The 27499-nt window shown below is 44.2% G+C and overlaps 16 non-coding genes and 9 pseudogenes across 16 annotated transcripts; all 25 read left to right on the forward strand.

Moving 5' to 3' along the window:
- The first annotated feature begins 16952 nt into the window (after window positions 1-16952).
- Window positions 16953-17061, forward strand: LOC147264917 (5S ribosomal RNA; annotated as a pseudogene).
- Window positions 17062-17371: 310 nt separating this feature from the next.
- On the forward strand, window positions 17372-17490 carry LOC147264918 (5S ribosomal RNA). Its single transcript, XR_015115177.1, has one exon. It is a non-coding gene; the product is annotated as a 5S ribosomal RNA (ribosomal RNA).
- A 311-nt stretch (window positions 17491-17801) lies between these two features.
- On the forward strand, window positions 17802-17920 carry LOC147264919 (5S ribosomal RNA; annotated as a pseudogene).
- A 311-nt stretch (window positions 17921-18231) lies between these two features.
- Window positions 18232-18350, forward strand: LOC147264920 (5S ribosomal RNA). Its single transcript, XR_015114472.1, has one exon. It is a non-coding gene; the product is annotated as a 5S ribosomal RNA (ribosomal RNA).
- Window positions 18351-18660: 310 nt separating this feature from the next.
- LOC147264921 (5S ribosomal RNA) lies at window positions 18661-18779 on the forward strand. The gene has a single exon (XR_015115083.1). It is a non-coding gene; the product is annotated as a 5S ribosomal RNA (ribosomal RNA).
- A 308-nt stretch (window positions 18780-19087) lies between these two features.
- Window positions 19088-19206, forward strand: LOC147264922 (5S ribosomal RNA; annotated as a pseudogene).
- Window positions 19207-19515: 309 nt separating this feature from the next.
- LOC147264923 (5S ribosomal RNA) lies at window positions 19516-19634 on the forward strand. Its single transcript, XR_015113891.1, has one exon. It is a non-coding gene; the product is annotated as a 5S ribosomal RNA (ribosomal RNA).
- A 309-nt stretch (window positions 19635-19943) lies between these two features.
- Window positions 19944-20062, forward strand: LOC147264924 (5S ribosomal RNA). Its single transcript, XR_015113105.1, has one exon. It is a non-coding gene; the product is annotated as a 5S ribosomal RNA (ribosomal RNA).
- A 310-nt stretch (window positions 20063-20372) lies between these two features.
- Window positions 20373-20491, forward strand: LOC147264925 (5S ribosomal RNA). Its single transcript, XR_015113893.1, has one exon. It is a non-coding gene; the product is annotated as a 5S ribosomal RNA (ribosomal RNA).
- Window positions 20492-20799: 308 nt separating this feature from the next.
- Window positions 20800-20918, forward strand: LOC147264926 (5S ribosomal RNA; annotated as a pseudogene).
- Window positions 20919-21227: 309 nt separating this feature from the next.
- LOC147264927 (5S ribosomal RNA) lies at window positions 21228-21346 on the forward strand. Its single transcript, XR_015113106.1, has one exon. It is a non-coding gene; the product is annotated as a 5S ribosomal RNA (ribosomal RNA).
- Window positions 21347-21656: 310 nt separating this feature from the next.
- On the forward strand, window positions 21657-21775 carry LOC147264928 (5S ribosomal RNA; annotated as a pseudogene).
- Window positions 21776-22086: 311 nt separating this feature from the next.
- On the forward strand, window positions 22087-22205 carry LOC147264929 (5S ribosomal RNA). Its single transcript, XR_015113547.1, has one exon. It is a non-coding gene; the product is annotated as a 5S ribosomal RNA (ribosomal RNA).
- A 309-nt stretch (window positions 22206-22514) lies between these two features.
- On the forward strand, window positions 22515-22623 carry LOC147264930 (5S ribosomal RNA; annotated as a pseudogene).
- A 310-nt stretch (window positions 22624-22933) lies between these two features.
- Window positions 22934-23052, forward strand: LOC147264931 (5S ribosomal RNA). Its single transcript, XR_015113894.1, has one exon. It is a non-coding gene; the product is annotated as a 5S ribosomal RNA (ribosomal RNA).
- A 308-nt stretch (window positions 23053-23360) lies between these two features.
- Window positions 23361-23479, forward strand: LOC147264932 (5S ribosomal RNA; annotated as a pseudogene).
- Window positions 23480-23788: 309 nt separating this feature from the next.
- Window positions 23789-23907, forward strand: LOC147264933 (5S ribosomal RNA). The gene has a single exon (XR_015113107.1). It is a non-coding gene; the product is annotated as a 5S ribosomal RNA (ribosomal RNA).
- Window positions 23908-24217: 310 nt separating this feature from the next.
- On the forward strand, window positions 24218-24336 carry LOC147264934 (5S ribosomal RNA; annotated as a pseudogene).
- A 309-nt stretch (window positions 24337-24645) lies between these two features.
- LOC147264935 (5S ribosomal RNA) lies at window positions 24646-24764 on the forward strand. The gene has a single exon (XR_015113572.1). It is a non-coding gene; the product is annotated as a 5S ribosomal RNA (ribosomal RNA).
- A 309-nt stretch (window positions 24765-25073) lies between these two features.
- LOC147264936 (5S ribosomal RNA) lies at window positions 25074-25192 on the forward strand. The gene has a single exon (XR_015113064.1). It is a non-coding gene; the product is annotated as a 5S ribosomal RNA (ribosomal RNA).
- Window positions 25193-25502: 310 nt separating this feature from the next.
- LOC147264937 (5S ribosomal RNA) lies at window positions 25503-25621 on the forward strand. The gene has a single exon (XR_015113895.1). It is a non-coding gene; the product is annotated as a 5S ribosomal RNA (ribosomal RNA).
- Window positions 25622-25930: 309 nt separating this feature from the next.
- Window positions 25931-26039, forward strand: LOC147264938 (5S ribosomal RNA; annotated as a pseudogene).
- Window positions 26040-26349: 310 nt separating this feature from the next.
- LOC147264939 (5S ribosomal RNA) lies at window positions 26350-26468 on the forward strand. Its single transcript, XR_015114955.1, has one exon. It is a non-coding gene; the product is annotated as a 5S ribosomal RNA (ribosomal RNA).
- A 309-nt stretch (window positions 26469-26777) lies between these two features.
- Window positions 26778-26896, forward strand: LOC147264940 (5S ribosomal RNA). Its single transcript, XR_015113282.1, has one exon. It is a non-coding gene; the product is annotated as a 5S ribosomal RNA (ribosomal RNA).
- Window positions 26897-27205: 309 nt separating this feature from the next.
- Window positions 27206-27324, forward strand: LOC147264941 (5S ribosomal RNA). Its single transcript, XR_015115087.1, has one exon. It is a non-coding gene; the product is annotated as a 5S ribosomal RNA (ribosomal RNA).
- The last annotated feature ends 175 nt before the right edge of the window (window positions 27325-27499 follow it).

Consider the following 27499-nt stretch of genomic DNA (forward strand, 5'->3'; position numbering starts at 1 on the left):
ATAGAGGAGTCTCTGCTGAGGTCGTTCCCTCTCTGAGTCCTGATGTCTATTCAGATGCATCGAGAGACTCAGGCAAACAGAAGACAAGGGCAAGTGAAGTAACCTGAAAATGAGAGGGGACGTTCGACATCAAACTAAAACAGGAAGAACAGGACGCAAATGGGATATCAAAATAAGACAGACTCTGAGACATGACCCTCCAGTTCCTGCTGCTTCCAGCTCTTTATATCGAGCCCCTCGTACAGTGGATGAGAGAGACCACAAATATTAAAGGTGTCCACATAAATGGAGAAGAACACAAGGTGGCGCTGGACGCTGATGATGTTTTAACATATTGAAGTGAGCCCCCTAACACAGGACCTGCATTAATAAAACTCTGAAACACTGGGAAGCTCTGCTGGATATAAATTCTCCATTCTAAAACACAGGTTCTGACCTTTAATCACTCACCTCCAGAACACATGGAGGAAAACCTCCACCTGGATTGGGCCAGAACTCCTTGAAGATGATAGAAGAAGATGGAACTCCATTTCCTTTCTGAGTCTGAGTCACAGGATTGATAGAGTAAAAATAAATGTCCGACCACAAAATCTCTTTCTAGTTCCAGGACCAACTGGAGAAATTGCCTTCAAAACCGTTTCTGAATTGAACAAAATGCTTTCCAGATTTATCTTGCAGGGGAAGAAACCCAGGCTCAAATTTAAACCACACCATGAATGAGCCCCAGTTCCTGCTGTACTGGCCCACCAAAATCTCGAAAAATGTTTCCGTAAAGTCCAAATCTCAATGAATAATTTGGAATGTTAACAGGAGAATATCACTACAAGTCATTTAATGATGTGCTTTTAATCCTGGGTTCAAGCCTCATGAAATGAACCCTAGATTTAAATCCTGGATTCAAAGAGAGTAACAACTTTCTACTCACTTGTGGAAAATGGAAATTTAAAAGATTTGAAAGCCTGAGAAGAGAATATCACTGAGAAAGTCGGACTTTTTAGAATCTTCTTAGGTGAGCAATTATTTTTGAACACGACATCAGAAATGAAACAGACTTTAATGATCCAATGCTGAAAATATTTTTGGCTGCCCATCAAGAAACAAGAAAAACCTCATATCGTATGTTGTTTTCCGTTTGACCTGATTCTTGGTTGTCAACTAACTGGCTCATTGGCTTTCTTGATGGAACAACAAAAGCAAAAGTTGAAGACTTTGAATATCCAGACCTCTGGCGTGATTCTCAGCTGTCATTTAAATTTCACATGAACTCAGTGTCCAAGCAAATATCTGGTGGGCTAAAATTACTTTTGTTGTTGACTTTTTCCACAAGAAGTCTGGAAAAGTATGATAACACAGTTCATGTTCCCAATATTGGACTCCGCTGGTGGTTTCTATGGGAACACTGGTGACGGCCCCAGGCCTGGGGTCCTATGCAGTGTTCTGTGTGCAGGGTCCTGTTGGTGGGTGTGTTTGTGTCTTTGCAGGTCTGGAGCAGCCTGGTCATTAGGCTGACTGGGAGGACCAGGCCAGTGTTCCCAGTTAGGCCTGTTTAACCCCGCCTTCCCACACATTTGTCTCCCTTTTGTGCTCAGCGTGCAACTCGGCGTGCTTTTGTTGTCCTTTTGTTTTTCCTTGTTTTCCACCAACAACATGCAGTACACATTGACATCACATCCACACACTCACCTCCACTGCTGACACTGACTTCCACACCTTCCGCTTATTCCTTTCGAGTAAGGGTTGCGGGGGGCTGGAGCCTATCCCAGTGGCTACGGGCGAGAGGCGGGGTTCACCCTGGACAGGTCATCAGTCCATCACAGGGCCAACATACAGAGACAAACAACCATTCACACTCACATTCATACCTATGGTAAATTTAGAGAACCCAAGTAGCCTAGTCCCCAAATTGCATGTCTTTGGACGTTGGGAGGAAGCCGGAGTACCACAGAGAACCCACACAGGCACGGGGAGAACATGCAAACTCCACACAGAAAGATCCCGTGCCCGAGCCGGGACTCAAACCCGGAACCTTCTTGCTGTGAGGCCACAGTGCTAACCACTGGACCATCGTGCAGCCCTTCCAGGTGTTTGGATTGAACCCATCATTATTTCATGTATGATTCCCAAAGTGTCAGGATTGAGGGTTGTGGATGGTGAGGGAGACCCAAACGCAGACATTTTTGGTGAACAAAACAGGGATCGTGACACAAAGACAACTCCACTGGTCAGTATTTATTTTCAAATGTGTCTGCTTGAATTTCCCTTCATACTTGAAGGAACTTTCAATTCCTTTCAGCTCACAATGCAACCTAGAGTGTAGAGATCATTTGTTTCTATGTCTGCCTAGAATCAGCAAAGAAACTGGTCATCGCACATTCATATTTTCCTCAAGTCAATTTTATCATTTGGAAACCATCTTGAGGATATTTGGAGAAAGTTCAATCTTTTAGCCGCAGTTACAGTGACTTACAACACTGCAAAAAATAAAAAATCACCCCTCCACAAACACTCTTGTCCAACTTTTGTGCCCAGATTTTCTCCTCATGAGGCACCAAATCAAGTCAAGTCATTTTTATTTGTATGGAACCAAATCACAACAAAAGTTCTCTCATGACTCTTTACTAGTAGAGCAGGTCCAGCACCAAACTCCTTCAATGAATCTACACCCAACAATTCTCCATCAACAAGTACATCCTGCAACAGCGGTGATGAAAACCTTCCTTTTAACAGACAGGAATGTCGAGCAGATCCAGGATCAGTGGGGACGGCCTTCTGCTTTGTCCGGTTGTATTTAAAGCTCCATCAGATTGGAACAACCTTTCCTCCTCACTTCGGTCTCTCACTTCCTTTCTCATCTTCAAATCATCAAGCATTTTCAAACATCTTGCTCTTGTTTCTGATGCACCTCACCTTTTCTCTCCAGGATTCACTCTGTACTTGTTCTTGTTTGTTCTCTATACTGTACATATGTGGATATTTGTGTATGAATATGCATTGTGTACTTTAATGGTGCATGTAAGCAGTATTTATTTAGATGGGTGTTGAAATGTATGAGTATGGGTACACAGGCCCACTCTTATTCTGCAGTGGGATCTCTGATCATACTTTGTATAATACTGGATGGTGAGTGATGGGGTTTGGCTTTGGGGAACATTGTTGGCCTGTACTTGGGTGTATGATGTGTGTGTCCTTGTGTTGAAATGTTTGGTATTTTGTTTAGAATCTACTTGTATTATTGTTGGTCATTATTTGTCAGGACCCCCTCCAAAATGAGATGGTGCATCTCAAGGGGCTACCCTTGAAATAAAGAATCAAGAATGAAGGTGTATGCTTGTCTTGGTGGACCCTCTGCTCCTCAAGCTGAGTCAACAGATTCCTGTGTTGCCTGAGTCATTGTGTATGGTGGCTGGCATTCGGCGCTTTCACCGCTGCAGCTCGAGCTTGATTGGCTGTCAGGACAGGTGTTATTAAGAATGGTAGAGGTGACAGTTTTGGCAGGACAAGTTGCTCCACATTCAGGAGATGGTGGGAATTTTAAAGGCTGGTGACAAACTCTTTCACTGTGTGGTTCAAAGTCCCTGGTTTCCTTGCAGCTTTGAACTGAGCAGGTGTTCATTCACATATCAGTAACAGGGTGACACTTTATCACAGCAGTGGACAAACATCAGCATTCATCACACAGCAGCTCCTCTGATCAACAGAACAAGCTAAAGTATTCTGGAGAATGAGGCCATGGATCCTTCTACCTCTCACATGCTAAACTGGCACTCTACCATTTGAGCTAATTCCCCTGCTAATGAGCACAGCAGATAATGCAGCTTGACCTTCATGCATGGTTGGCTGAGCGTCACCAGTTGAAGCTTCTCTGGTTCAACAAACCCTTGGGACCAAGACACAAATTGGAACCTGTGCAGGTCTAGACCCATATTTAAGTTGGTGGAGACAATTGACTGAATGAAAAGATTTGCCCAGAGTCCAGCTGACTTTTCTGAACTGACCCCTCATTTCTGTGTGGAGTAAACATCAGAGGAGGAGGGTGCAGGTTCTGCTTTGACCTCCTGACCTCCTGGGTAAAGCAGCGTAGATGTTGAGCTTGAAGGAGTTGACGGCCTCCTTCATCTTCTCATTGGTTTGCTCAGCATCATGAAGTGTTGCTGAAATTCAACATGTCAGCTGAGGCCAGAGATTCCTGTGTTCCGTGAGTCATTGTGTATCGTCTCTGTTGTTTGAAAGCACAAAGCTGTTCCTGATGGTCCAGTGTGTCATATGTTGGGCTCCCACAGCTGTAACTGGGGTTTGAGCTCCGTTAAGGGAATGGTTTTGTGGAGAGAAGGGAGCACAAGAATTGACAATTTCCGCAGGAAAGGTGACCATTGCTCCACAATGTCAGTCCCAGGGGGAATTCATGCTTCCCCCAGCATGGCCCTATGATCAACAGAAATGAACTGCCAGTGGAGATCCTCAGTAATCCAGGTCATGGTTTCTCTAGATTTCTGTGTTGTAGTCAGGACACTTGCAAATATCAGCCTCTTTCCTCCATGATCTCTCATTTTTTCTGTTCTCTCCATTTCTCCTCTTCGTTTCTATTCCTTGCTGACTGTTGTTCCTCATTTGTGGCAGAGTTCAGTCAGTGGACCAGACATTTTGCCACTACACTGTCCATCATCAGGGCATTTAACATCCAGGACTGGCTCCCAGATCATTGCCATGACCTCATCCCCTGCACCAGTGGACAGTTCATCAAGGATGGCAAACATGTGGGTTTCAATTCCCCTCCATCTTTGTAGGTTGGTTACATTTCCTCCTCGTCTTTAATACATCTTAAGTTGACATTTTTCTGTTTTTTCTTGGCTGCCAGGCTGTCTTACTTTTCAATGGCACAGCAGCAACGAGGGTTGCTATGGTGCAGTTGGTAAAATCCCTATCTATGGTCTGCAGAAATATGCTGTGAGTTCTTTTTTTTTAACAGAAATTCAAAGACTGACCAAGGACACCAAAGCACAGAATTTAGAGATCAAAGAAAGAAATCCAAGACGGAAAAAGAAGATCAGAAAATGGCACAGATCAATAAGATCCATAGACTCATCAGTGAAGGTTTTCTTGTGGTTCACGGTCACTTTTTGTCGTACTGGTGTGATGATGTCAGACCCTTCACATTCAGTTCAAACACTACAAAGTGCAGCGTGTGATGCAGAGGGCAGCAGCCTTGTGCTTGGTTCCGTCATGGTTCTCTGCAATTTTAGCAAACTCACCAAAGACCTCCCTGAAAGCAGGATCATTTTCCCAGAGTTCTTTTTTGACCAAGTACCAATTTGTCCCTCTTTCAAAACAACAAACAAAGATGAGATCAGATGACATGGACGATATGATATGGATGTTATTTATGGCTTTCAAACTCCAAATATTCAATTTTTTCTTCAGGGCTTTTGAGAGGTTCTGGGTAATGAATGAAAATTTAAATTGGACAGAAACGACATGCAGGGTCACTGTGTGTGTTTACGCGTGTGTGTATTTCTTGATTTATCGTGCTGGAGACCATTTCCATCATCAACACTGATCAGGAGTCCTCTTCCTCATGGGGACCAAAGACCGGCCCTGATGCAACACAGCGCAGTTTGTTAGTTCTTGCATGAATTTCAGAGTCAAGGTCTGGATTGAGTTTAGTTTCAAATAAAGATTAAGATACATTTGGTTAAGATTAAGATTAAGGTTAGGCTGCACATAGAATGAAGTCGATGGAATGTTCTAATAAGAATAGCTGGGCACACCTGAGTGTGTTTGCATGCAGACTTTCTCTTGTGACAACTGATGTCATTTGGAAACCATCTTGAGGACATTTGGAGAAAGTTCAATCTTTTAGCTGCAGTTACAGTGACTTACAACACTGCAAAAAAAAAAAAAAATCACCCTTCCACAAACACTCTTGTCCAACATTTGTGGCCAGATTTTCTCTTCATGAGGCACCAAATCAAGTCAAGTCAGTTTTATTTGTATCAAACCAAATCACTACAAAAAAAGGCAAAAAAGGCAAACCTCAGTGGTTCTGAAACTCTTCTCCTGAATCACTCCTGAGCTGCAGCAAGAAAAAATACCTCTGCCCAACCAGATCAACTTAATGGCTGCTAACAGCCTCAGACACTTGATTTCCATCAATCTGGAGCCAAGAAGGCCCTCACCTGTGGTTCTCCTCCAGGAGGGTCCAGGTTCTGCCATTGTGGCTCCTTGTGCCACTGCCAGAGAGCCTCAGCTGCACACTGCAACATTTCAACAGGAGATTTACATTCCTTCAAATGTCCTGACATCTTATTCCAATGGTTCTGTTCCATCTTTATATTTTAAAATCAATTACATGATGAAAGCTGCCACAGCTGGTTTAAGTGAGAGAACACGCTAAGAGATTTGAAACCAGTAAAATATGCTTTTCTGTGTGCAAACTAGTGAGGGGCATGGAAGGATATTTTACCACCAATACAGAACCCAAACTTTAGTCATGTGATGAGATGGCGACTGAGAAGAGTGATTATGAAGTTAATGGACAAAATGTGAATTGAAAGAAAATGCATTTCTTCTGTAGACTTTGATCCAACATTTGAAGTTAGATTTTGGTGGCTGCTCTATGTTGGAGGAAACCAGGCCGATGTTGGAACGTCACAGGGAAACTCGTTTGCCTCCTCAGACTGTGTGGCAGACTGCAATATGAAATGAATTAATTCATTGACAAAGTAGAACTTTTCCACTGGAGCGACTGGCTCCTGAGTTGTTGCATTTATTGTTAACATTAAACACACAGTCTGTGTTCATGGCAATAAGAAATTAATTTCATTTTTCTAAAGGACAAGAAATGAACCAGAACATTAGAACCACATAATATCTCTCTATCAGTTTGTTCCATGGGACACATTCCAGACAGGAAGGTCCCCCTGAGACTTGAACTCTGATCACTGATTCAGAGTCCAGAGTGCTCACCATTTCACCATGGAACCAAACACAAGGAGGAGTTTCCTCAAAATACAACTTGACATCACCTGCAATCCAAACTGTTGATATTTGGAGGTTCATCTTGCTCTTGTTCCAGACTACATTGCCAAAAGGAACATGAACCACAAGGAAATCATGGAACTCCAGATTTATTCAGGACTTTCTAACTACATCGTATGACCTGTGAGCAAAGACTGGCCACGCCTTCCTTAATTTATCAGTTAATTACTGCTTCAACAAACATGCCACATAATTAAGTTACCAGAATTTCTCTCATTGAAAAACCCACCAGCCTGATTTCTTGACATGACATGAAAAATTCTCCAAAAACACACAGTTGGGGTCCACACATACAAGGTTAACCAGGAGGAATCCTGCTCCTGAACCATGGATGGAACAAAATCCACTGGAAAACTCAGCAATTCCTGAGTGCCACATCCATCCAGGAGCTTGGGTCTCCACTTGACTGTGATGATTCATGAGATCCAAGGAGGACAGAGGAAAGAAGGATCCTGTTGGAGATCTCCTACCTTCTTCCTACAAGTCAGAGGTTAATAACCTCCCTTGTTGGTGGTGCCCTCAACCTGCTGAGAGCATCACTTAGTTATCTACAGAGAAACATAGCAGCTCTTCTGAAGGCTGCAGGAAACCTGCTGGAACTGAGACTTGGACTCAGGTCACTGGATTCAAAGTCCAGGGTGCTAACAGGTCCACCATGGCATCTGGGCTTTACTTACCGTGTAAAAAGGACCACAGTGGTCGTCTGGTTTTAATTTTCACAAACAAATACGGTTTAAAACTTGTAGACAGTGACACAGGGCTCTTATTTGAAGGGCCATGGGATGTGAAATATCCCAAACCTCTGAGATCAGAGCGATCACTTTGATCTCAGGGTCCTGACCTTGGGGGTTCTTCCTTTGGTCTTCCAATACTTGTGGTTTTTATTGGCATAACTTTCAATTTGCACGCAAAAAGAGAATCACAGTCAATTTAAACCCAGCAGACAGTGTTTATTTCTAATGAATCAGACAATCGCACAAATGAGAATGAAAGGAAAAACAAAAAAAAAGGTTTAAAAAAATCATTCACCACTCTGAAGCTTTTGAAAGTTCATTTGAAGGTTTAAAGGCGGTGGTGAGGAGGACACCCTGATCCTCCCTGTCGTCACTGCCAGGATTCTTTCTTCTGGTGCTGTGGTTCTTCTGATGAAGGGCGGCATGATGTTTGCTGTCTCAGGCTCCACCAAATGTCCTCTTCAGGACGCCACAATGTGGCCTCTTCAGTGCTCCATCTTCCCTGCATCGGAGACACAAGGGTTTCTCCTGGTGCCGACCCGATCATCCTTCTACCGAATGGTGCAGCGATGGATCCTCAGAGGACGCTGGGATCCTTCTTCTCATCAGTGCCACAGTTTTTCATGGAGGGAACAACAGGAGCTTTTTAGTCATGTTTTGCTTGGTGTTTCCTGCTCAGAGCATCAGGATCTGTGACGCCATCTTGTGGTAGAGGGTCATCATCTTGTTGTGTGACAGTGGATTCATTCGTCTGCTATTTCAACACATTCAAGTTCATTATCCCTACATGTCAAAATACATTTGGTGTGGAGTTTTACTTTCTGGCCTCAATCATAATGTGTGCATTTATTCTTCATGAACATTTCTCAGCTTTGTAAGTTTATGATATTTTGTCTTCCTCTGTTTTCTATTCCATTGTTGTTGATGATTCTATTGCAGGTTTGAGTTCCCTGTTGACTGAAGCAGAAACAGGAACAAAAAGCTGGAGGTGGTCAGAGCTCCAAGTTGGGACGCTGATATTAAAGTAGGAGATGAACACATCCAGGTTAGCCATCACTCTCAGAACCTGCTACTTTACCTCTTCAGAATGTAGCAGCATAGCATAGCTTCATCTCACCAGTTAGTGGCCCACTTTGATGTCTGGGATATGAGGTTAAAGGTTCTTTACAGCTCTGAATGAAGGGTTTATAAAGTGTTTACAATGCCATGAATAACACAAGCATTCAGTAATCCTTGATAAAAGGAGACTCACCATCAAGTTGGACCAGTTGAAGAACAAAAGGACTTCTACACTATCACATTTATCCTCTCTCTCTCTGCGTGGACACAACAAATGAGCTGGTTCAGAGACACGAGGCAAAAAAAGCTGGATGAACTCTTCTTCATTCCAAAAATGACTTCACCCTTGAACACTGACGTCAGGTCATTTTATAGGGTCCTCCATTTTTTTCATTTATGTGACGTTGCATATTGGGAAATAATTAATGATAAAAATAAAATATTTTGATGAAAACTATATTTGATCAGGAAAACTACATTGGGTCAAATAAATCCATCGTTAGTGACAGTGTTACTAATTTTAACTTTAGTGCTCTGGTGCTGATTGCGTCATTAAGATCTTCATGAAGAAATAAACTGAGATTTGTAAAAAAAAAATTATTATTATTATTATTTTTTTTTTTTTACAGAGTTGGCAGTTTGAGCATTGAATCTTTCTTTGTGTTGAGAACAAACCCTCAAAGCCTTCATGTTTCAGTTTGCTTCACAGCTAACAGACAAACACCTCTTAGCCTGGTTCTGGTAGTCCAGGTTTAAACACCAACACAAGGATTTTATGCTGATTTCTTCACATGCAGCTGAAATCTAGACTTCAAGTGTTCATGTGAGGTTACAGCTTCACGCCTATTTAGTTTTCAACAAATATTAAGTCACTTTTATGCATTGAGCTTACTGACGAACTTTAGTCTCAGTAGCTGAATCTGTTCGGGGGAAGGCAGTGTGGACCGGCAGGAGCCTCCTACAAAATGCAATGGAGAGAAGAAGAAATCCTGAGGAGTCGCTATGAGATTGAAGTGTTAAAGACGTGGCTCCTTTGGTGGTGATAGGATTTGAGCTATTGACTCTATTTTTAGTTTATTTCAATGTTATTGCAAACATCAGCTGCTCACTTATCAGCTAGCAAGTAAACAACAGTATTGTTCAGTGTGCTAGCTGAAGTAGACCGAGCGGTCAGTTGAGTCTTTATTTCCATGTGTGCTCATGGTAGCAGGGGTTTAGATTTCTAAATGTAACCCTTTTACCACCGGCTCCAATATTAAAACCCACCTTAGGCTTACAGGGAACACTTTAACTCATTTCAAATATCTTGTATGGTAAAAGTCCCATCTGGAATAATTAATATCAATCTAGGGCAATGTATGATTCTCACTCTTAAATATTCAACTGGAGGCTATGGGGAGAACACTTGACCTTTAAACTCTGCTGTAAAGCTTCAGTAACAACACACAAATTCAATGAAACAACACAAGATTTCAGTTTAGAAAATGTATTAAAAGCTTGCAGAAAAACACATTCAAACCTTGAATAAACAAGACTATAGAAAATAAAAAGAAGAACCCCGGGGTATATTGTTTGTCTTTTTTTCAACTGTCTAATTTTATTTCGAGTGCACTCTTGTTTACTTTCGTTGGCGCGCTTTAGTTGGAGCTCATGATGGAAACCTTTACCAGATCCCCCCCGTGTGTCGGTGAAGTCAACAATACCGGACCGCAGCCGATGAATCCCTCGCTCGTTGTGGCAGCAACCGTCCCGCTCGCAGCAGCCCGCAGCAACAGACCTCCGTGACTCGGCAGCAGCGGCACATCCTCCGGCTCCGTCGGCAACCACGACCCGTCCTCCGACTCCGTCGGCAGCAGTGACGCGTCCGCCGTTAACGACTCTCTCCCGAGGCGACTATCCGAAGCTCCTGTCCCGTCCGTGCAGCGGCGTCTCCCTTCAGCGTGGACAGCGTTAGCCTAGCTCCCGCTAGCTTCTGTAACTGGACTTGCCTGGTGCTCAACAAAACACAATCGGTGGCGGAGAATCCGACTCACGTACTCCGATCACGTCGGTCAATTACAGTTCACAGTCCGTTACCGATAAAAACTCCTCTCCGACGACACACAGTCTCCAAACTCCGATAACGTTACGCCATTACACGATGCTCCTTCCTCGCGCGCGTTTCTCCCGGAAGTGTAAACACTAAAGGTCATGAACTCACGCACGTAACCTAACGTAATAGAATTACTTTAACATTTTTGAAAGACATTCACACCCCATGAAATGATGTTTTTTTGAAAGTACTAAACATCATTTTTTGAAAGTACTAATTTTAAACAAATTTTATACATTTTAATATCTTCTTCATAATACTAATTTATGTAAATTTTAGCTTAACCATGAACTGGCATTTTATTCTTAATTTATTCCTATGAAAATCATGAAATAAATACCACTGATTTATCAGAGTATTACATCAACCTAGGAATAAATTAAAGCTGCAGTCAGCGTTGTTTGGGCCTGAGCCTCCTCCCGCCCACCGGGGCCGAGCAGCAGGGGTCGTCCTGAATCCAGTGATGAATTTTATGAAAGCGGTGGGACTTGTACACTGCAAGCAATTGCTGTAAATTTACTACAAGATTTCAATAGTATCACCGTTTTTAAAATTACAGTACTTTGCCGTTAATTCTAATCGGAAACTGTTAAATTACACCCCATGACTGTTTAACAGAACTATGCTGTAATGCTAAAATACAGTACTTCACTGTAAATAAATCCAGAGTATCATGCAGTATCTTTGCCTTATGGACGCAAGGAGAATCTCCTGATCTGCACGTGAGGCCAGAGCCTTGGTTATCATCCATCTCAATCATTTGGTGAGTAGCGATTGCATTTATTGTAGACACTGGCGCAAAGTCTGTAGGCCAGTGGAGGCTAAGTGAAGTTTCCAGTTTGTGTGGCGACACACACGAGTGGGGGGAGCACTTATTAAAATATAATAGTGACCAAAGCCGGACAACGCCACCTTGGGAATTTCGCCCAAGGAAATAGTTAACGTACCGACCAAAAGGCACTCACAGGTTCATTTACTAATTGGCAGGAGACGTGGTTCCATGACAAAAATATTTTATTGTAAACAGGCCAGCAGATTAAAAAGAGAACAAGAATAAATCTAAACAAGTCTGGAGTTTACCAGTGGGGGTGAGGGATCCCAAGGCAGAAGACACCCTGATCAATTGGGACATCACATTTAAAACCACACATGATTAAAGCAAAACAGGGGTGCACAGCACACAAGAGGAAAAGCGACGCCAGGACCGTGAGCCTCCAGTACCTGAAACGAAATGACAAGAATTATAATTTAACTCCAAAACTAAAAAAACAAACACAAAAACCAGAACCAAACCACAATTTAAAAATTAATTCGAGAAACAAGATTTAATTATTAAACACAAATTAGCAAGGAAAAATAATACAACCCAAAATAACCAGAAACGAGTTCATTTCTCCATTGCTAGACCAGGGAGCTAACAGATAGCCGTCCAGCAGCTTGCTACACCCTGAAGCCCAAGCGGAGGAATGGGAAACAATGCAGATCCAAACCTTCAGAGCACCATGAAGTACAGTTCAGTGGCGCCACACGGTGGACATCAGGATCTGGCAGACCCTGGTTAAACAAGGTGAATTACTGAAACAACCTCCAGTTCAACACACAGCGGATTCCAATTCGTTAACACAGAAGCAGAGCACTCCAGTGAACACAGTAAACAGTGAACAAACAAGCAAAACATGTGTAGATGGCCAGTAGGTCGCAGAACAGGCTAGTAGCAGAGCAGGCTAATAGCAGAGCAGGAGCCTGTAACAAAGCAGGACAGTCTGTAGCCAAACAGTAGCCAGAGCAAAGCAGGGTAGTCTGTAGCCAAACAGTAGCCAGAGCAAAGCAGGGTAGTCTGTAGCAAAACAGCAGCCACAGCAAAGCAGGGTAGTCTGTAGCAAAACAGCAGCCACAGCAAAGCAGGGTAGTCTGTAACAAACAGCAGCCAGAGCAAAGCAGGAGCATCTAGCAAAGCAGGATAGTCTGGCAAGACAGCGCCCGGTAGCAAAGCAGCAGCTAGTTGTTCCTCAGTGTCACGGCTCACCAGCTGTGCCAATCAGGTGTAGATCGCACGCATGCAGAGCAAAGGGTTTCACTGATAGTAAGCTGTGGCAAACAGCCTCTGCACGTCAGATGGGGGGGGGGGGGTTCCCCACTAGCGGCGATTAAGGGACCGTGTCCCAAAAGCCGGACGCCTACAATTAAACACGTGAATATGAAAAACGTGCATGATCAGCATGCAACACGAGCTACAGGGAGCTACTGCTACATACCAGCAAAGACGGTGGCGAGAAGGCAGACGTGAGGCGATCAGAGGCGGAAGCGAGGTGACCAGGAAGTGGGAGGACCGCGGACCCCAAGAGCAAGAGATTGACCAGGTAGATGCTGACCCTATTTATAGAGCAGCGCCTCACACTGGTTGGCTAATGATGGTACAAGCCAAGTCAGGCATCACCAACCAGTCTCACTGCTAGGATGGGACCTCTCATCCTGCCACATTTGCATTGATAATTACACTCGGTGCACATCATGCTAGCCAGATTTAGCAGCTAGCCAAAATGTTGAAAATGCTTGCAAATTAATCCAAAAAACACAGAGAGTTGACTTTACTTTTTACATCTCGAGCCTCCACAAATTAATGTGTGCGACATCTGTATTTTGCCTGTGAATTCATGAAGCTTTCTGATAGTCTGAACCATTTTACAGTACACACAATATACGTGTCACACAACAGTTAAGTCGGTTCATATTAAGATGAGTGCACACTGACTGTGTTTACATGCAATTACGTTCCTCCATCTTGTGCTAGGCTACTGCTCTGGCATGAGTCTGTCTGATGGCATGATTACAGTGTACTTAAGGCCATAGATCAGGAGCTGTGGTTGTATTTGTTTAAAAAAGAGTGGTTTTAGCATCGTTCAAGTGCCTGCTCATTTGTGTTGATTTTTCTTTGTCTCTGATATTGCCTACAGATGCAGGAGCCTATTTTCCAGCTGCCCTGATCCTAGTAAGTACTTGCCTGTCCATCACATTTCACAGTTAATCAGTTATTTTTTCAGACCTCAAACATTGAAATAGACAACTATGTTATCTGGTCAAAGAAGCTGTTTTTTTCTTCTTCTTCTTCTCTTCTCTTTTCTCCCTGTTTTTTTGGATCTCCAACACTATATCTACATGTATATATTTGATGGCTTATAATGTCTCATTCATCTGAGTGAGTTCCAACACTCCTTTTTTAGGCGCTTCATTGGAATAAATCCTGAGAGTGTCTGCATGTTTTCCCTGTGCTGGTTCTCTCCAGGTACTCCAGCTTCCTTCCACAGTCCAAAGACATGCAAATGGAAATGCAACTCTAAATTGACCGTAGGTATGGCTGTGAGTGTGAATGGTTGTCTGTCAATATTTGTTGGCTGCGGTGGACTGCGATGGACCACTGACCTGTCCAAGGTAATGTCCCCTCTGGGATAGGCTCCAGCCCCACCCTGTGACACTTAACAGGATAAGCGGAAAAATGGATGGATGGATGGATGGATGGACGGATGGATGGATGGATGGATGGATAGATGGGTGGGTGATCACTCACAGGACTGTGAGTCTCTCACTCTGACCGCTTCATGCTATGGGACTTACACTGACGTAACCTGATTAGCTCAGTCAGTCGAGCATGAGACTCTTAGTCTCAGGGTTGTTGGTTCAAGCCCCATGTTGGGTGTTGATCTTAAACACCACTGCTTGTCCTCTCAGTTTTGAAAGCTTTGTTTGTAAATTGTCAGAAAAATCAGTGAATAAACAATACAAACTTAGGCTTTGTCAGAAATTCCATGCTTCCAAACTAACCAATATGAAAAAAACAAAAGGTGAGACTTTTTCATGCATTCGAAAAATTTGTATGCGCTTCATTGTATCCGCTTTCTATACTTCCATGCATCCCAGCTTATTTCTGTTAAGGGTTGCAGGGGGAGGCTGGAGCCTTTCCCAGTGGCTTTCAGGTGAGAGGCAGGTTTCACCCTGGACAGGTAGCCAGTCCATTGCAGACAGAATACCCACGCAGGCACGGAGAGAACATGCACACACCACACAGAAAGAACCTGTGCTCGAGCCAGGACTTGAACTTGCTTTGAGGCGACACTGTTAACAACGGTACCACCGTGCCACCCATTGACTGTAACACATTGTAAACAATATACACTCTTGTTATCATACAACACGTAGCCCTGTACAAAAATCAAATAAATTACATCGCATAAAAAGCATAAAGAGATGTGTTAAAAAGTTCAAAAATAAATAGAGTTCATGATCTTTAAAATTGGTTATAATGTGAGCAGGTTAAAAGCATAAATATAATATGTAACATTTAAAAAGTAAAACTATTTACAGTTAAAAAATAAATTCATATAAAGGTCTTTAAGTTCTCTGAGTCTGTAAAAGATCAGTGATCTGAGAATAAGGAGAGGGGAAGAAGCCGTGTTTATATGTAACCTCAATTGTTACCTGTCAATCATTTCATTCCTGTCTTATCTTTGGGTGTATTAAGACCGCAAAAGCCAATGAGAGGAAAGTTACTGTGTAAGGGGTGGGACTAGTGGCGCAGGTTTGTGAGGTGAGTAGTTAGCGCGCATGGGGAGAGAAACAGAGGCAATGATCAGAGAGTTAAGAGGGGAGGCATCGTTTGTGTGGAGAGCATTTAAGTTTATTTTGGAGGTCGACGACTGGTGGTCCTGATGTAAACTTCTGTGTGACCTTCGAGAGGTGAATATTTATGCCTGTATTTGCGCTTTATCTAACTGTTATAGTGAAAAGAGACTGGATGTGTACATGGTTAGCGACGTGCTAGCTAGGGATAGCATTCCGTGCTAATGTGCCAGCAGATCGTAGCTTTAGCGTTGTAATATTTTTGGAGCGAAAGTAAAGGTAATGCGAATTCGACACGAGATAATGTTTGATAATTGTGGCTAAATTAAGATAATATGCTTGAAGGAGACGGACATTGGAGAGAGAGAGACGGGTTTCCATCCGATGGCTCTGCTGTTCTGCTGTGCCTTGTCCTGCTGTGTTTTCTTCTTCGTGACTTTCGCTGTCCCGCCATTGCGTGTGAGTGTTTGGATTGTGACTTCCACCGCCATTGCCATTACCATTCAGACTCTCATCCTCCATTCCCGTTCTCCCCCTTCTAATAAAACCCTGGATTTTTGAGGACTAACATACACATGCACTTGCTTTTATTGTGTGCTCAGCTGCGAGTGAAGCGGCCATTACAGTTGTGAAGCCCCGACCGCACACGAGCTTCAATAAACAGGCCTGAAACAGGTAAAAATTAAATTTAAGGTGTTTCATATGAATGTGTGTGTGCCCACAGGTAAAATATTGAGTTTTAGTTGTTGTAAATTAAAGAATACCGGTTTAGAAGGTAACTTAAGGATTCTGAAAGGGATTAAATATGATGTATATTTTAAAAAAACAAAAGGGTTATCTTTTGTAGAGGAAATTTTTTCCTTACAATTGAGGTGGAAAGGATGACTTGAGGGTATTTTATGTGAAACTATCCAACTAAAAAAGATTTTTATTTTCAGTGAAACGAAAGTTCAGAACCAAGAAAGACACTGTTTGTTTTGTTTTGAAAATCCTCTTACTCATTGTTAATAATTTAGTTCATTGTATTTTTATAATACTAGAATATATTCAATTTTTATTTCATCCATCTCTGTGAACAAGTACCTGTGAAGGATTAATTTGCAATTCTTTTAACTTCAGCTTGAGGAAAGGGCAGCTTTGAGTCTTTGGGGACCAGCATGAGCGAGCTTCCCTCACGCACTTCTTCTTGAAGCGCCTTTCCGCAGCTTTGAAATTGAATGTCATGCAGCGTGTAATTTGAAGAAGACAGATGGCAGATGCAGTACTTTTCTCTAGATGACATCAACATTCTTTTCTTTATATTGACAGGACACCTATTTGGCGTGTGAAAAGTCCCTGAGGCTGTTGCGCATCACGTTTTTTCTGAGGTTGTAAAGTGAGTGAAATGGATATAGAGCCCATGTATGTCAGAGTCAAGGGCTTACGGCCATACCACTCTGAACACGCCGGATCTCGGAAGATAAGCAGGGTCGGGCCTGGTTAGTACTTTGATGGGAGACTGCCTGGGAATACCAGGTGCTGTAAGCTTTTTTGTTTCATTGTGAGGAAAGGGCAGCTTTGAGTCTTTGGGGACCAGCATGAGCGAGCTTCCCTCACACACCTTTTCTTGAAGCGCCTTTCGCAGCTTTGAAATTGAATGTCATGCAGCGTGTAATTTGAAGTAGACAGATGGCAGATGCAGTAGTTTTCTCTCGATGACATTAACATTCTTTTCGTTGTATTGACAGGACAACTATTTGGCGTGTGAAAAAACCCTGAGGCTGTTGCGCATCACTTTTTTTCTGAGGTTGTAAAGTGTGTGAAATGGATATAGAGCCCATGTGTGTCACAGTCAAGGGCTTACGGCCATACCACTCTGAACACGCCCGATCTCGTCTGATCTCGGAAGCTGAGCAGGGTTGGGCCTGGTTAGTACTTGGATGGAAGACCGCCTGGGAATACGAGGTGCTGTAAGCTTTTTTGTTTCTTTGTGAGGAAAGGGCAGCTTTGAGTCTTTGGGGACCAGCATGAGCGAGCTTCCCTCACACACCTTTTCTTGAAGCGTTTTTCCGCAGGTTTGAAATTGAATGTCATGCAGCGTGTAATTTGAAGTAGACAGACGACAGATGCAGTACTTTTCTCTCGATGACATTAACATTCTTTTCGTTGTATTGACAGGAAACCTTTTTGGCGTGTGAAAAGACCCTGAGGCTGTTGCATGTCACTTTTTTCCTGAGGTTGTAAAGTGAGTGAAATGGATATAGAGCCCATGTGTGTAAGAGTCAAGGGCTTACGGCCATACCACTCTGAACACGCCCGATCTCGTCTGATCTCGGAAGCTAAGCAGGGTCGGGCCTGGTTATTACTTGAATGGGAGACCGCCTTGGAATACCAAGTGCAGTAAGCTTTTTTGTTTCATTTTGAGGAAAGGGCAGCTTTGAGTCTTTGGGGACCAGCATGAGCGAGCTTCCCTCACACACCTTTTCTTGAAGAGTTTTTCCGCAGGTTTGAAATTGAATGTCATGCAGTGTGTAATTTGAATTAGACAGATGGAGGATGCAGTACTTTTCTCTCGATGACATCAACATTCTTTTCTTTGTATTGACAGGACACCTATTTGACGTGTGAGAAGACCCTGAGGCTGTTGCGCATCACTTTTTTTCTGAGGTTGTAAAGTGCGTGAAATGGATATAGAGCCCATGTGTGTGAGAGTCAAGGGCTTACGGCCATACCACTCTGAACACGCCCGATCTCGTCTGATCTTGGAAGCTAAGCAGGGTCGGGCCTGGTTAGTACTTGGATGGGAGACCGCCTGGGAATACCAGGTGCTTTAAGCTTTTTTGTTTCATTGTGAGGAAAGGGCAGCTTTGAGTGTTTGGGGACCAGCATGGGCGAGCTTCCCTCACACACCTTTTCTTGAAGCGCCCTCCACAGCTTTCGAATGGAATGTCATGCAGTGTGTAATTTGAAGTAGACAGATTGCAGATGCAGTACCTTTCTCTAGATGACATCAACATTCTTTTCTTTGTATTGACAGGACAACTATTTGGTGTGTAAAAAGACCGTGAGGCTGTTGCACATCACATTTTTTTTGAGGTTGTAAAGTGAGTGAAATGGATATAGAGCCCATGTGTGTAAGAGTCAAGGGCTTACGGCCATACCACTCTGAACACCCCTGATCTTGTCTGATCTCGGAAGCTAAGCAGGGTCGGGCCTGGTTAGTACTTGGATGGGAGACTGTCTGGGAATACCAGGTGCTGTAAGCTTTTTTGTTTCTTTGTGAGGAAAGGGCAGCTTTGAGTCTTTGGGGACCAGCATGAGCGAGCTTCCCTCACACACCTTTTCTTGAAGCGCCCTCCACAGCTTTCGAATGGAATGTCATGCAGTGGTTAATTTGAAGTAGACAGATGGCAGATGCAGTACTTTTCTCTAGATGACATCAACATTCTTTTCTTTTATTGACAGGACACCGATTTGGCGTGTGAAAAGACCCTGAGGCTGTTGCGCATCACATTTTTCTGAGGTTGTAAAGTGTGTGAAATGGATATAGAGCCAATGTGTGTCAGAGTCAAGGGCTTTCGGCCATACCACTCTGAACACGCCCGATCTCGTCTGATCTCGGAAGCTAAGCAGGGTGGAGACTGCTTTGTACTTGGATGGAAGACCGCCTGGGAATACCAGGTGCTGTAAGCTTTTTTGTTTCATTGTGAGGAAAGGGCAGCTTTGAGTCTTTGGGGACCAGCATGAGCGAGCTTCCCTCACACACCTTTTCTTGAAGTGCCCTCTGCAGCTTTGGAATGGAATTTCATGCAGTGGTTAATTTGAAGAAGACAGATGGCAGATGCAGTACTTTTCTCTCGATGACATCAACATTCTTTTCTTTTATTGACAGGACACCGATTTGGCGTGTGAAAAGACCCTGAGGCTGTTGGGCATCACTTTTTTTCTGAGGTTGTAAAGTGTGTGAAATGGATATAGAGCCCATGTTTGTAAGAGTAAAGGGCTTACGGCCATACCACTCTGAACACGCCCGATCTCGTCTGATCTCGGAAGCTTAGCAGGGTCGGGCCTGGTTAGTACTTGGATGGAAGACCGCCTGGGAATACCAGGTGCTGTAAGCTTTTTTGTTTCATTGTGAGGAAAGGAACGCTTTGAGTCTTTGGGGACCAGCATGAGCGAGCTTCCCTCACACACCTTTTCTTGAAGTGCCCTCTGCAGCTTTGGAATGGAATTTCATGCAGTGGTTAATTTGAAGAAGACAGATGGCAGATGCAGTACTTTTCTCTCGATGACATCAACATTCTTTTCTTTTATTGACAGGACACCGATTTGGCGTGTGAAAAGACCCTGAGGCTGTTGGGCATCACTTTTTTTCTGAGGTTGTAAAGTGTGTGAAATGGATATAGAGCCCATGTTTGTAAGAGTAAAGGGCTTACGGCCATACCACTCTGAACACGCCCGATCTCGTCTGATCTCGGAAGCTTAGCAGGGTCGGGCCTGGTTAGTACTTGGATGGGAGACCGCCTGGGAATACCAGGTGCTGTAAGCTTTTTTGTTTCATTGTGAGGAAAGGGCAGCTTTGAGTGTTTGGGGACCAGCATGAGCGAGCTTCCCTCACACACCTTTTCTTGAAGCGCCCTCCACAGCTTTCGAATGGAATATCATTCAGTGTGTAATTTGAAGTAGACAGATTGCAGATGCAGTACTTTTCTCTAGATGACATCAACATTCTTTTCTTTGTATTGACAGGACAACTATTTGGTGTGTAAAAAGACCGTGAGGCTGTTGCACATCACATTTTTTTTGAGGTTGTAAAGTGATTGAAATGGATAGAGAGCCCATGTGTGTGAGAGTCAAGGGCTTACGGCCATACCACTCTGAACACGCCCGATCTCGTCTGATCTCGGAAGCTTAGCAGGGTCGGGCCTGGTTAGTACTTGGATGGAAGACCGCCTGGGAATACCAGGTGCTGTAAGCTTTTTTGTTTCATTGTGAGGAAAGGAACGCTTTGAGTCTTTGGGGACCAGCATGAGCGAGCTTCCCTCACACACCTTTTCTTGAAGCGCCCTCTGCAGCTTTGGAATGGAATTTCATGCAGTGGTTAATTTGAAGAAGACAGATGGCAGATGCAGTACTTTTCTCTCGATGACATCAACATTCTTTTCTTTTATTGACAGGACACCGATTTGGCGTGTGAAAAGACCCTGAGGCTGTTGCGCATCACATTTTTCTGAGGTTGTAAAGTGTGTGAAATGGATATAGAGCCAATGTGTGTCAGAGTCAAGGGCTTACGGCCATACCACTCTGAACACGCCCGATCTCGTCTGATCTCGGAAGCTAAGCAGGGTGGAGACTGCTTTGTACTTGGATGGAAGACCGCCTGGGAATACCAGGTGCTGTAAGCTTTTTTGTTTCATTGTGAGGAAAGGGCAGCTTTGAGTCTTTGGGGACCAGCATGAGCGAGCTTCCCTCACACACCTTTTCTTGAAATGCCCTCTGCAGCTTTGGAATGGAATTTCATGCAGTGGTTAATTTGAAGAAGACAGATGGCAGATGCAGTACTTTTCTCTCGATGACATCAACATTCTTTTCTTTTATTGACAGGACACCGATTTGGCGTGTGAAAAGACCCTGAGGCTGTTGGGCATCACTTTTTTTCTGAGGTTGTAAAGTGTGTGAAATGGATATAGAGCCCATGTTTGTAAGAGTAAAGGGCTTACGGCCATACCACTCTGAACACGCCCGATCTCGTCTGATCTCGGAAGCTTAGCAGGGTCGGGCCTGGTTAGTACTTGGATGGGAGACCGCCTGGGAATACCAGGTGCTGTAAGCTTTTTTGTTTCATTGTGAGGAAAGGGCAGCTTTGAGTGTTTGGGGACCAGCATGAGCGAGCTTCCCTCACACACCTTTTCTTGAAGCGCCCTCCACAGCTTTCGAATGGAATATCATTCAGTGTGTAATTTTAAGTAGACAGATTGCAGATGCAGTACTTTTCTCTAGATGACATCAACATTCTTTTCTTTGTATTGACAGGACAACTATTTGGTGTGTAAAAAGACCGTGAGGCTGTTGCACATCACATTTTTTTTGAGGTTGTAAAGTGAGTGAAATGGATCTAGAGCCCATGTGTGTGAGAGTCAAGGGCTTACGGCCGTACCACTCTGAACACGCCCGATCTCGTCTGATCTCGGAAGCTTAGCAGGGTCGGGCCTGGTTAGTACTTGGATGGAAGACCGCCTGGGAATACCAGGTCCTGTAAGCTTTTTTGTTTCATTGTGAGGAAAGGGGCGCTTTGAGACTTTGGGGACCAGCATGAGCGAGCTTCCCTCACACACCTTTTCTTGAAGCGCCTTTCTGCAGCTTTGAAATTGAATGTCATGCAGCGTGTAATTTGAAGTAGACAGATGGCAGATGCAGTACTTTTCTCTAGATGACATCAACATTCTTTTCTTTGTATTGACAGGACACCTATTTGACGTTTGAAAAGACCGTGAGGCTGTTGCACGTCACTTTTTTTCTGAGGTTGTAAAGTGAGTGAAATGGATTTAGAGCCCATGTGTGTGAGAGTCAAGGGCTTACGGCCATACCACTCTGAACACGCCCGATCTCGTCTGATCTCGGAAGCTTAGCAGGGTCGGGCCTGGTTAGTACTTGGATGGATGACCGCCTGGGAATACCAGGTGCTGTAAGCTTTTTTGTTTCATTGTGAGGAAAGGGCCGCTTTGAGTCTTTGGGGACCAGCATGAGCGAGCTTCCCTCACACACCTTTTCTTGAAGCGCCCTCTGCAGCTTTGGAATGGAATTTCATGCAGTGGTTAATTTGAAGAAGACAGATGGCAGATGCAGTACTTTTCTCTCGATGACATCAACATTCTTTTCTTTTATTGACATGACACCGATTTGGCGTTTGAAAAGACCCTGAGGCTGTTGCGCATCACTTTTTTTCTGAGGTTGTAAATTGTGTGTAATGGATATAGAGCCCATGTGTGTCAGAGTCAAGGGCTTACGGCCATACCACTCTGAACACACCTGATCTCGGAAGCTAAGCAGGGTCGGGCCTGGTTAGTACTTGGATGGGAGACCGCCTGGGAATACCAGGTGCTGTAAGCTTTTTTGTTTCATTGTGAGGAAAGGGCAGCTTTGAGTGTTTTGGGACCAGCATGAGCGAGCTTCCCTCACACACCTTTTCTTGAAACGCCCTCCACAGCTTTCGAATGGAATGTCATGTAGTGTGTAATTTGAAGTAGACAGATTGCAGATGCAGTACTTTTCTCTAGATGACATCAACATTCTTTTCTTTGTATTGACAGGACAACTATTTGGTGTGTAAAAAGACCGTGAGGCTGTTGCACATCACATTTTTTTTGAGGTTGTAAAGTGATTGAAATGGATAGAGAGCCCATGTGTGTGAGAGTCAAGGGCTTACGGCCATACCACTCTGAACACGCCCGATCTCGTCTGATCTCGGAAGCTTAGCAGGGTCGGGCCTGGTTAGTACTTGGATGGAAGACCGCCTGGGAATACCAGGTGCTGTAAGCTTTTTTGTTTCATTGTGAGGAAAGGAACGCTTTGAGTCTTTGGGGACCAGCATGAGCGAGCTTCCCTCACACACCTTTTCTTGAAGCGCCCTCTGCAGCTTTGGAATGGAATTTCATGCAGTGGTTAATTTGAAGAAGACAGATGGCAGATGCAGTACTTTTCTCTCGATGACATCAACATTCTTTTCTTTTATTGACAGGACACCGATTTGGCGTGTGAAAAGACCCTGAGGCTGTTGCGCATCACATTTTTCTGAGGTTGTAAAGTGTGTGAAATGGATATAGAGCCAATGTGTGTCAGAGTCAAGGGCTTACGGCCATACCACTCTGAACACGCCCGATCTCGTCTGATCTCGGAAGCTAAGCAGGGTGGAGACTGCTTTGTACTTGGATGGAAGACCGCCTGGGAATACCAGGTGCTGTAAGCTTTTTTGTTTCATTGTGAGGAAAGGGCAGCTTTGAGTCTTTGGGGACCAGCATGAGCGAGCTTCCCTCACACACCTTTTCTTGAAATGCCCTCTGCAGCTTTGGAATGGAATTTCATGCAGTGGTTAATTTGAAGAAGACAGATGGCAGATGCAGTACTTTTCTCTCGATGACATCAACATTCTTTTCTTTTATTGACAGGACACCGATTTGGCGTGTGAAAAGACCCTGAGGCTGTTGGGCATCACTTTTTTTCTGAGGTTGTAAAGTGTGTGAAATGGATATAGAGCCCATGTTTGTAAGAGTAAAGGGCTTACGGCCATACCACTCTGAACACGCCCGATCTCGTCTGATCTCGGAAGCTTAGCAGGGTCGGGCCTGGTTAGTACTTGGATGGGAGACCGCCTGGGAATACCAGGTGCTGTAAGCTTTTTTGTTTCATTGTGAGGAAAGGGCAGCTTTGAGTGTTTGGGGACCAGCATGAGCGAGCTTCCCTCACACACCTTTTCTTGAAGCGCCCTCCACAGCTTTCGAATGGAATATCATTCAGTGTGTAATTTGAAGTAGACAGATTGCAGATGCAGTACTTTTCTCTAGATGACATCAACATTCTTTTCTTTGTATTGACAGGACAACTATTTGGTGTGTAAAAAGACCGTGAGGCTGTTGCACATCACATTTTTTTTGAGGTTGTAAAGTGAGTGAAATGGATCTAGAGCCCATGTGTGTGAGAGTCAAGGGCTTACGGCCGTACCACTCTGAACACGCCCGATCTCGTCTGATCTCGGAAGCTTAGCAGGGTCGGGCCTGGTTAGTACTTGGATGGAAGACCGCCTGGGAATACCAGGTCCTGTAAGCTTTTTTGTTTCATTGTGAGGAAAGGGGCGCTTTGAGACTTTGGGGACCAGCATGAGCGAGCTTCCCTCACACACCTTTTCTTGAAGGGCCCTCTGCAGCTTTGGAATGGAATTTCATGCAGTGGTTAATTTGAAGAAGACAGATGGCAGATGCAGTACTTTTCTCTCGATGACATCAACATTCTTTTGTTTTATTGACAGGACACCGATTTGGCATGTGAAAAGACCCTGAGGCTGTTGCGCATCACTTTTTTTCTGAGGTTGTAAAGTGTGTGAAATGGATATAGAGCCCATGTGTGTGAGAGTCAAGAGCTTACGGCCATACCACTCTGAACACCCCTGATCTTGTCTGATCTCGGAAGCTAAGCAGGGTTGGGCCTGGTTAGTACTTGGATGGGAGACCGCCTGGGAATACCAGGTGCTGTAAGCTTTTTTGTTTCATTGTGAGGAAAGGGCAGCTTTGAGTGTTTGGGGACCAGCATGAGCGAGCTTCCCTCACACACCTTTTCTTGAAGCGCCCTCCACAGCTTTGGAATGGAATGTCATGCAGTGGTTAATTTGAAGTAGACAGATGGCAGATGCAGTACAATTCTCTAGATGACATCAACATTCTTTTCTTTTATTGACAGGACACCTATTTGGCGTGTGAAAAGACCCTGAGGCTGTTGCGCTTCACTTTTTTTCTGAGGTTGTAAAGTGAGTGAAATGGATATAGAGCCCATGTGTGTGAGAGTCAAGGGCTTACGGCCATACCACTCTGAACACGCCCGATCTCGTCTGATCTCTGAAGCTAAGCAGGGTCGGGCCTGGTTAGTACTTGGATGGGAGACCGCCTGGGAATACCAGGTGCTGTAAGCTTTTTTGTTTCATTGTGAGGAAAGGGCAGCTTTGAGTCTTTGGGGACCAGCATGAGCGAGCTTCCCTCACACACCTTTTCTTGAAGCGCCCTCCACAGCTTTCGAATGGAATGTCATGCAGTGTGTAATTTGAAGTAGACAGATTGCAGATGCAGTACTTTTCTCTCGATGACATCAACATTCTTTTCTTTGTATTCACAGGACAACTATTTGGTGTGTAAAAAGACCGTGAGGCTGTTGCACATCACATTTTTTTTGAGGTTGTAAAGTGAGTGAAATGGATATAGAGCCCATGTGTGTGAGAGTCAAGGGCTTACGGCCATACCACTCTGAACACGCCCGATCTCGTCTGATCTCGGAAGCTTAGCAGGGTCGGGCCTGGTTAGTACTTGGATGGAAGACCGCCTGGGAATACCAGGTGCTGTAAGCTTTTTTGTTTCATTGTGAGGAAAGGGCCGCTTTGAGTCTTTGGGGACCAGCATGAGCGAGCTTCCCTCACACACCTTTTCTTGAAGCGCCCTCCACAGCTTTGGAATGGAATGTCATGCAGTGGTTAATTTAAAGTAGACAGATGGCAGATGCAGTACTTTTCTCTAGATGACATCAACATTCTTTTCTTTTATTGACAGGACACCTATTTTGCGTGTGAAAAGACCCTGAGGCTTTTGCGCTTCACTTTTTTTCTGAGGTTGTAAAGTGAGTGAAATGGATATAGAGCCCATGTGTGTCTGATTCAAGGGCTTACGGCCATACCACTCTGAACACGCCTGATCTCGGAAGCTAAGCAGGGTCGGGCCTGGTTAGTACTTGGATGGGAGATCGCCTGGGAATACCAGGTGCTGTAAGCTTTTTTGTTTCATTGTGAGGAAAGGGCAGCTTTGAGTGTTTGGGGACCAGCATGAGCGAGCTTCCCTCACACACCTTTTCTTGAAGCGCCCTCCACAGCTTTCGAATGGAATGTCATGCAGTGTGTAATTTGAAGTAGACAGATTGCAGATGCAGTACTTTTCTCTAGATGACATCAACATTCTTTTCTTTGTATTGACAGGACAACTATTTGGTGTGTAAAAAGACTGTGAGGCTGTTGCACATCACATTTTTTTTGAGATTGTAAAGTGAGTGAAATGGATATAGAGCCCATGTGTGTGAGAGTCAAAGGCTTACGGCCATACCACTCTGAACACGCCCGATCTCGTCTGATCTCGGAAGCTTAGCAAGGTCGGGCCTGGTTAGTACTTGGATGGAAGACCGCCTGGGAATACCAGGTGCTGTAAGCTTTTTTGTTTCATTGTGAGGAAAGGGCCGCTTTGAGACTTTGGGGACCAGCATGAGCGAGCTTCCCTCACACACCTTTTCTTGAAGGGCCCTCTGCAGCTTTGGAATGGAATTTCATGCAGTGGTTAATTTGAAGAAGACAGATGGCAGATGCAGTACTTTTCTCTCGATGACATCAACATTCTTTTGTTTTATTGACAGGACACCGATTTGGCATGTGAAAAGACCCTGAGGCTGTTGCGCATCACTTTTTTTCTGAGGTTGTAAAGTGTGTGAAATGGATATAGAGCCCATGTGTGTGAGAGTCAAGAGCTTACGGCCATACCACTCTGAACACCCCCGATCTTGTCTGATCTCGGAAGCTAAACAGGGTTGGGCCTGGTTAGTACTTGGATGGGAGACCGCCTGGGAATACCAGGTGCTGTAAGCTTTTTTGTTTCATTGTGAGGAAAGGGCAGCTTTGAGTGTTTGGGGACCAGCATGAGCGAGCTTCCCTCACACACCTTTTCTTGAAGCGCCCTCCACAGCTTTGGAATGGAATGTCATGCAGTGGTTAATTTAAAGTAGACAGATGGCAGATGCAGTACTTTTCTCTAGATGACATCAACATTCTTTTCTTTTATTGACAGGACACCTATTTGGCGTGTGAAAAGACCCTGAGGCTGTTGCGCTTCACTTTTTTTCTGAGGTTGTAAAGTAAGTGAAATGGATATAGAGCCCATGTGTGTAACAGTCAAGGGCTTACGGCCATACCACTCTGAACACGCCCGATCTCGTCTGATCTCGGAAGCTAAACAGGGTTGGGCCTGGTTAGTACTTGGATGGGAGACCGCCTGGGAATACCAGGTGCTGTAAGCTTTTTTGTTTCATTGTGAGGAAAGGGCAGCTTTGAGTGTTTGGGGACCAGCATGAGCGAGCTTCCCTCACACACCTTTTCTTGAAGCGCCCTCCACAGCTTTGGAATGGAATGTCATGCAGTGGTTAATTTGAAGTAGACAGATGGCAGATGCAGTACTTTTCTCTCGATGACATC

The sequence above is a fragment of the Aulostomus chinensis genome, chromosome 4, assembly GCF_037954235.1.
Source record: "Aulostomus chinensis isolate RoL2024-O1b breed Wild chromosome 4, RoL_Achi_v1.0, whole genome shotgun sequence".
Taxonomy (NCBI): domain Eukaryota; kingdom Metazoa; phylum Chordata; class Actinopteri; order Syngnathiformes; family Aulostomidae; genus Aulostomus; species Aulostomus chinensis.